Source organism: Schistocerca gregaria, chromosome 8 (genome assembly GCF_023897955.1).
Source record: "Schistocerca gregaria isolate iqSchGreg1 chromosome 8, iqSchGreg1.2, whole genome shotgun sequence".
NCBI classification, from domain to species: Eukaryota; Metazoa; Arthropoda; class Insecta; order Orthoptera; family Acrididae; genus Schistocerca; species Schistocerca gregaria.
Window position 1 is genome coordinate 218,059,381 of NC_064927.1, and position 7,829 is coordinate 218,067,209.

Consider the following 7,829-nt stretch of genomic DNA (forward strand, 5'->3'; position numbering starts at 1 on the left):
CCCTGCAACTTACATCTGCTTGAATTTCCTTACTGTGCTGATTACTTTGTCTCCCTCTAAAATCTTTACCCCCCACACTCCCTTCCATTACTTAACTGGATAGTTCTAGATGTCACAGGATGCGTCTCATCCCCTCTTTGCCTCTTGTTGTGTAGCAAATTTCTTTCTTTTTTCAACAATAATATTCAGTACCTCCTCTTAAGTTATTCGATCTACACATCCAATTTTGAACATTCTTGTAAAGCAAATAAATAAATAAATAAATTCTAATGTGTGTGAAATCTTATGGGACTTAACTGCTAAGGTCATCAGCCCCGAAGCTTACACACTACTTAACCTAAAGTATCCTAAGGACAAACACACACACCCATGCTCGAGGGAGGACTCGAACCTCCTCCGGGACTAGCCGCACAGTTCATGACAGTAGCGCCTCATACCGCTCGGCTAATCCCGCGCAGCTCTGTTGTAAAGCACCCTATCTAGTAAACTTGTGTTCTCTTCTTGTCTGACATGCTTATTGTCCACGTTTCTCTTTCGTAGAAGGCTACTCTCCATAACAATACCGTCATAAATGACTTCCAAGCACATAAATTCGTATTCGATGCTAACAAGTTTATTTTTTCAGAGACACTTTCTTTGGTATTGCGTCTGCACTGCAACTCGGCCATTGTCGCTTACCATTCCCAGTGTCTTCCTACCTAATCCAATTCTCCGTCTCCTGTGGTCTAGACCCTTCTGCCGATGGCCGTACATGTCAACGGCCATCTGTCCGATCGAGCATAAAGCGTAACTCATCTGCCAAGGACTATCTGTCGCCACTCAGTGGATGTCCAGCTGCGGCATTTGTGTGCAAATTTCAGCCTTCGTCGCTGATGAACGCTAATTTGCATGGTTGCATGAACCAGACGCCTGGTGCGGGGCCCCCCGGCAGCAACTTGGACTGAACGATCGTTCAAGAGACACTGGTTAGTAGCCCCTTGGTTCATATGAGCAGTCAATTTCTCAGCAGTTGCACATTTAGTTCGCCGGTGCACATCCGCAGCTGTCCTTCACCCCTGTCATCTATGGCCTGCGGTGCACCAGTCAGCTCGGCGCAGTTTTCGGAAAGCGCCATTTTGCCATGCTCGGTGTACTTCGACCACAGCACCACGAGAACTTAGCCGTTTCCGGAATGCTTGCACCCTTGGCCCAAAAGCCCTTTCGGACATTAACTAAATCGCTCCCTTTCCGCATCACGACAACGGCTAGGCTGTTTTCCTGTGTCCGCATCGACACGCTTTACGTACCCTCCGCCTTTAGTCTTGCCACCTGCCGTCTGTGAGGGTTATTGCATGCTGGCTTCGAATATAGGAGGTGGATATATTAATGAGATTGGACCGTGTACTTCTCTTATCGCATGTCTTCATAATATTTGGACTATTCAGTGTATATAAGCTGCGAGTGTAGTGTGTGCAATGCTATCTTTATTATTAGCGAATAACCAGGTTAATCGCGAAACGCGTCTTAGGAATTTAGCAGACGGAAGAGAGATAGAAGAAACATTATGGCTTGTCATCTCGTCATCGACGAGATCATCACCTCCACATCTACATCTACATGGTTACTCTGCCTGGCAGAGGGTTCATCGAACCGTTTTCATACTACATCTCTTCCATTTCACTCTCGAATGGCGTGTGGGGAAAAGGAACATCTAAATCTTTCCTTTCGAGTTCCGATTTCTTATATTTTATTATGATGATCATTTATCCTTACGTAGGTGGGTGTCAACAAAATATTTTCGCATTGGGAAGAGAAAGTTGGTGATTGAAAGTTCATGAATAGATCTCGCCGCAAAGAAAACCGCCTTTGTTTCAGTGGCTGCCATCCCAATTCGCGTATGATATCAGTGACACTCTAACCCCTACTGCACGATAACACGAAACAAGCTGCCCTTCTTTGCACTTTTTCGATGTCCTCCGTCAATCCTACCTGATAAGGATCCCACGCCGGCCGGAGTGGCCGTGCGGTTCTAGGCGCTACAGTCTGGAACCGCCCGACCGCTACAGTCGCAGGTTCGAATCCTGCCTCGGGCATGGATGTGTGTGATATCCTTAGGTTAGTTAGGTTTAATTAGTTCTAAGTTCTAGGCGACTGACGACCTCAGAAGTTAAGTCGCATAGTTCTCAGAGCCATTTGAGCCAAGGATCCCACAACGCGTAGCAGTATTCCATCAGAGGACGGAGAAATGTAATGTAGGCTGTCTCTTTAGCGGGTTTGTCGCATCTTCTAAGTGGTTCAAATGGTTCTGAGCACTATGGGACTCAACTGCTGTGGTCATCAGTCCTCTAGAACTTAGAACTACTTAAACCTAATTAACCTAAGGACATCACACACATCCATGCCCGAGGCAGGATTCGAACCTGCGACCGTAGCAGTTGCACGGTTCCGGACTGCGCGCGTAGAACCGCGAGACCACCGCGGCCGGCCATCTTCTAAGGGTTCTGCCAACAAAGCGCTGTCATTGTTTCGCCTTCCCCACAATATTATCAATGTGGTCTTTCCGATTTAAGTTGCTCGAAATTGTCAATCCTAGGTATTTAGTCGAACTGACAGGCCTTCGATTTGTGCGATTTGTCGTATACCCGAAATCCATCGGCTTTCTTTTAGTGCCCATATGGAGGACCTCGCACCTTCTTTTGTTTAGTGCCAATCGCCACTTTTCGGACCAGACAGAAATTCTCTCTAGATCATTTTGTAATTGGAATTGATCGTCTGATGACTTTACTAGACGGTAAATTACACCGTCATCAGCAAACAATCTAAGGTGGCAGCTCAGATTATAACCTAGATCATTTGTGTGAGTCATTAGACCTCATGTCTACGTTGGAGAAAACTGGCTGTGGCTTTTTCAAAGCAACCTTCTCTGCATTCGCCTTAAGTGTTTTGTGGCACCGCCATCCGGAATACCCGTCCAGTGTCTTAGCCATTGCGTTACCTCGTGCGATATTAACGCCGAACTGGACACCGTCTGACGACGTCTAATAAATGTCTCGTCAATAACGCTGGAACTTCCATGAGGGTTTTTGTGGCCGATGTGTATAGCAAACTCTTAAAGCTAGGAAACTGCAGGCAAATGCAAAAAGACCTGAAGAAGATCGACATTTGGTGCAGGGATTGTAAGTTGTCCCTCAACACACACTAACGTAACCCATTGGCGTAAATATACGGTAAGACCAATAGCTATATTACTACACGATTGCCGAACAAGCAGTAACATCCGTTACATATCGGGGACTGTGGGCACGGAGCGAATTAAAATGGAACGACGACATGAAACGAAGCGCAGGCAGGTTGTCAGTAGACATAGTCTTCTCATTGGCAGTGTTATCAGGAAGTGTAGTGTAGCTGCGAAGGCCAGCTCACAAAGCCCACCGGTACTTGCGTATTCCTCGTTCGTCTGAGACCCGCGCCAGAGATGAAATAGAGAAGATGGGAAGAAGCATAACTCATTTCCTAGGAGGATCGTTTACCAAGCGCCAAAACGTAAGGGAGATGTTCATCCATCTGCAGTGGCAGACGTTCCAATAGAGTCGTTATGCATCACCACGAAGTTTGCCGTTATATTTTCGTGAGCGTACTTCACTACAAAAAACAACAAACACGTACATCTCGCTAAAAGATGAGAAATAAAAATTCGGGCATACACGGATTTTTATAGTAAATGGGCTGCTTCTGTGTTGGCAGCGCCGTGTAACGCTTTGCATTGGATCTCTTACTGCGATTTATTTGTAAGAGACTCCTTGTTGCAAGTTAATCGCCAGTAGTGCTGGGCAGTTGGAAGTTAGTCGCCAGCAGTGATGGAAGTACTGTTGGGCAGTTGTAGGTGAACAGCCAGCAGTGATGGATGTTAGATGCGAGAAGTCAGCACTGATGGAGGGTAGATGTTAGCGCAGACTAACGATCTGTACATGTTAGACTTGAAGACTGAATATTATTCATGATTATATACCTTTTTACTAGATGTCAATGACGATTTATATTCGTGTTTGAATTGGATGTCACATTATTAAGGTAAAAAAATACATTATTTGGTTTGCAACAAAATCTCTCCTTTACCAACCACATGCCTGTTAGTAGTTAGTGGCTTTAGCAGATAAAATCCTTTATTTAGCCCGCTGTATTAACGATCGCTGCACTGCAGTAGTTCGAGTAACGAAGGTGCTTAATGAAATGCATAGGTTACTGGTAAGATTTCTTTTTAGTCTCGGCCATTCTTTTTTATTACTCATTTGAAGTCAGCTTATTAAAGCATTCTGATCGCGTTATCCTTGAACACTGTGAGTAATTAGTGATCGGAAAAGTTTGAGTTCTGTTTGTCAGGGCAAATTCAGTAGGTCAGTGTTGTAAGGATAAGCACTAGCAAAGTGACACTTACATTCAGTTTCAATCAGCAGTTTATGCAAATATTTTATTAAGCAGCTTCATTATCAACAATCCATTTTCCCACGCGCCATTCGCGACTGAAACGTGGAACATGAAAAAAAGCGTCATGGTGGTGGAGGGGGGGGGGGGGGGAGGCGAGTAGGAGAGGACGGAGGGAGTCTGATTGTTACGCAAGGTACTCTCCGCCACTCTCTGTAAGGTGGCGGTTAGCGGGGTGAAAATGAAGTGAAAAAGAAACTACTCTGTATAGTTTCTGTGAGACGACAAAGTTTCAGTACGATGATTTTCGTTCGTTGTGATTCATGTGCACACAGGAAGGCTGTAATAAGGTCAGTCTGGGTACACTCTTAGTTGGCGACGATACGAAGGATGTGAAGGTTGGACGATTGGATCCAATCGCCATCGAGGTTAACTGAAATGAATACTGCCGCCGCTGGTGAAATATTAGGAAGCCCTTTTCAAATAGTGCGCCAGTATTGGCTTTAATGTTTAGAGACGTTACCCTGGAATTCTCTGTTATTTCTGCTTTCCCAACGAAGAAAGCGAGAAGATACTATTTGTGTCCCCCACGTGGCTATCAAACTTCAATACTGTGTGTGTGTGTGTGTGTGTGTGTGTGTGTGTGTGTGAGCACGGGAGCGCATGCGCGCGTTGCGAGATCCTAGCCGCACTCTCCTTTACCACAAACGAACGTTTAGCTGTTCATTTCCATCCCTTTCATCCTCAACTGCCCTTAACGACGTTTTCAGGGGACCGCTACCGTTTATGTTGCACAACACGATTATCTGGTGGTGCGCCGTCCACATTAAAAGCAGCAAGCCTGTGCTAGATACGAGTACACAGGACGACCGCCATCCTCTGCCAGTTTTAATGGTGTTACTCTTGATTTTGATTTGAATTATGTCCTTGTTACGCTTTCATGCTCTCATCCATAGTATGTGACAGCTTTCACAGCAGTCAAGGTAGGTTAGTACCCATTTTGTAGAACATGTACCCCGCAGAGGCACCTGACGGAAAATCTAAATTACTCAACATTGTGTAATCTATAGGCTTATACACCCGTCTGCAAGCCTTCTGAGTGAATAATGTGAGCCATTCCATTTAGACTTCTTAAAAAAGTTCCACGTATCGACACCTCAGCTTGTATTTATTCTAGGATCTTATAACGGCTACAAGAATCTTAACAATATCCGCAGGGAACTATTTGGCTTCTTGTTAGAGTAATAAAAGTATTACATTTTTCTCCTTAGTAATATCGATTACTTTATCGATGTATTGAGGAGATGGGTAGAAGTTTGTTCGAAAGCACCTCTTTTTATACGTCGGTAAATGGTTACACTATAGACAGAAGAGAGTTTGGGTCTTATTGCTTTTCTGCTTCATACGCACAGAATATAACGGGTGAAACGTCTGACACACTGTTGATGCAGTCTCCCTCTTAAAGATGTCCCCGTCATGTAAAAGGCTTCTTCTTCGTTCCGGAGTATTTTGAGTGTGAATAATGTTATATTTCTCGCATACGCATACGGTGTATTTCACAGTTTCTATTACAAGATTCTATATGCTGTAGAGGGGATGTAGAAGATGAATTTTAGGTAAAAAATGCATGACCGGAAAGCGTTTCTTTTGGTATAAAGTATGTATGAAGATTGGATCTCTTTCAAATCTCGCGCTTCGCGGTAAGCACCCACACTGAGGAAAGGGCGTCGTCTTCAGTCCCTGTTGTAACTATGACATCACGTACTATTATCGTCCGACTACAACGGCTGCGAGAAACTGGTACGATCGTAACCAGGGAGGTTACTTTCGCGCTGCCCATACACGCTGCTCCTTCCACTTTTAAGAGGACAGCTTCGTCAGGTAGAAGAGAACCTGACGCAGAATGCTCGAAACATCGTAAATGCAATGGCAGAGGTCATTGTCTTCGCTGTCTCCGTGCTGTGAAACAGGAAATTTGAAAGTAAATAGATCTTGAAACTCAATGTGGATCAAAACAGTACATTTCCGAACATGGTTTCCTTAGCAGAACTTCATCTGTCATACAAACAGCCTGAATCCTGTAATATAAATTGTGAAACATCCTCTATATTAAATAAGAAAAACACAATACCGATTACCATTATATATTACTGTCATAAGATACTAAATCCTTCGGAAATATGCAACGGAAATTATGATCGGCACCACAGATGCCTTCATTATTCTTTGGTGGCCTTCAACATGCCTGTGACAAAGATACGCGTACCTGCTTCATTCTTTCAAAACTTCCGCGATTCCTGCTAGCTGAGAGTGGTAGGGTAGCCTTCAGGATACACGAAAGCGATGCCCACAAGGATCCTCCTCTGCATCTACTTTCTGAGACCTCATGATACAAATCCTTCTTATTTCTGATAAGTTAACAGCCACTAAAGACAACAAAATATCTAGTGGTGAGGTTTGGGACTGGTTTACTTTTACAAAAAGTGTGCCTCTATCAGCAAAATCTGAAACCCACAACTCACGACTCTTGCAGACGATGGTGTGTCTATGGTTTCTAGTCCACTGTTGCATTTTTCGATTGAGATGCTTTTTATCTAGATCAATAACAAACAAAAATACTGAGTAGTATATTGCAGTAGTTCACAAGAAAAGCGCGTTTAGCCAGCTGAATATTATTTACCTGGTTTTTATTTACTTTTGCACCCAAACGCGCTTCACCTTTCCTACAAGGCATCTTCAGCGGGTGTCCTTGTTCAGATACATTAATTTTTTTTCCACATAGAGATTATAGATTTAAAACACTTCATGGAACCAGAATGAGATTTTCACTCTGCAGCAGAGAGTGCGTTGATATGAAACTTCCTGGCAGATTGAAACTGTGTGCCCGACCGAGACTCGAACTCGGGACCTTTGCCTTACGCGGGCAAGTGCTCTACCAACTGAGCTACCGAAGCACGACTCACGTCCGGTACTCACAGCTTCTCGGTCGGGCACACAGTTTTAATCTGCCAGGAAGTTTCATATCAGCGCACTCTCCGCTGCGGAGTGAAAATCTCATTCTGGAAACATCCCCCAGGCAGTGGCTAAGCCATGTCTCCGCAATATCCTTTCTTTCAGGAGTGCTAGTTCTGCATGTCTCGCAGGAGAGCTTCTGTAAAGTTTGGAAGGTAGGAGACGAGGTACTGGCAGAAGTAAAGCTGTGAGTACCGGGCGTGAGTCGTGCTTCGGCAGCTCAGTTGGTAGAGCACTTGCCCGTGTAAGGCAAAGGTCCCGAGTTCGAGTCTCGGTCGGGCACACAGTTTTAATCTGCCAGGAAGTTTCACTTCATGGAAGTTTTTACGAGTGCGGGAAACTGGTAAAAGCTTGGAGTTTTTCTTGTGAACACCCTGTTTTATAATCATAGAACTCCCATTTTCTATGTCTTAAGT

At 44.4% G+C, this 7,829-nt stretch overlaps 1 non-coding gene across 1 annotated transcript; it reads right to left on the reverse strand.

The window, feature by feature from the left end:
- Nucleotides 1–7,281: 7,281 nt before the first annotated feature.
- On the reverse strand, nt 7,282–7,356 carry Trnat-cgu (transfer RNA threonine (anticodon CGU)). Its single transcript has one exon. It is a non-coding gene; the product is annotated as a tRNA-Thr (tRNA).
- Nucleotides 7,357–7,829: the final 473 nt, after the last annotated feature.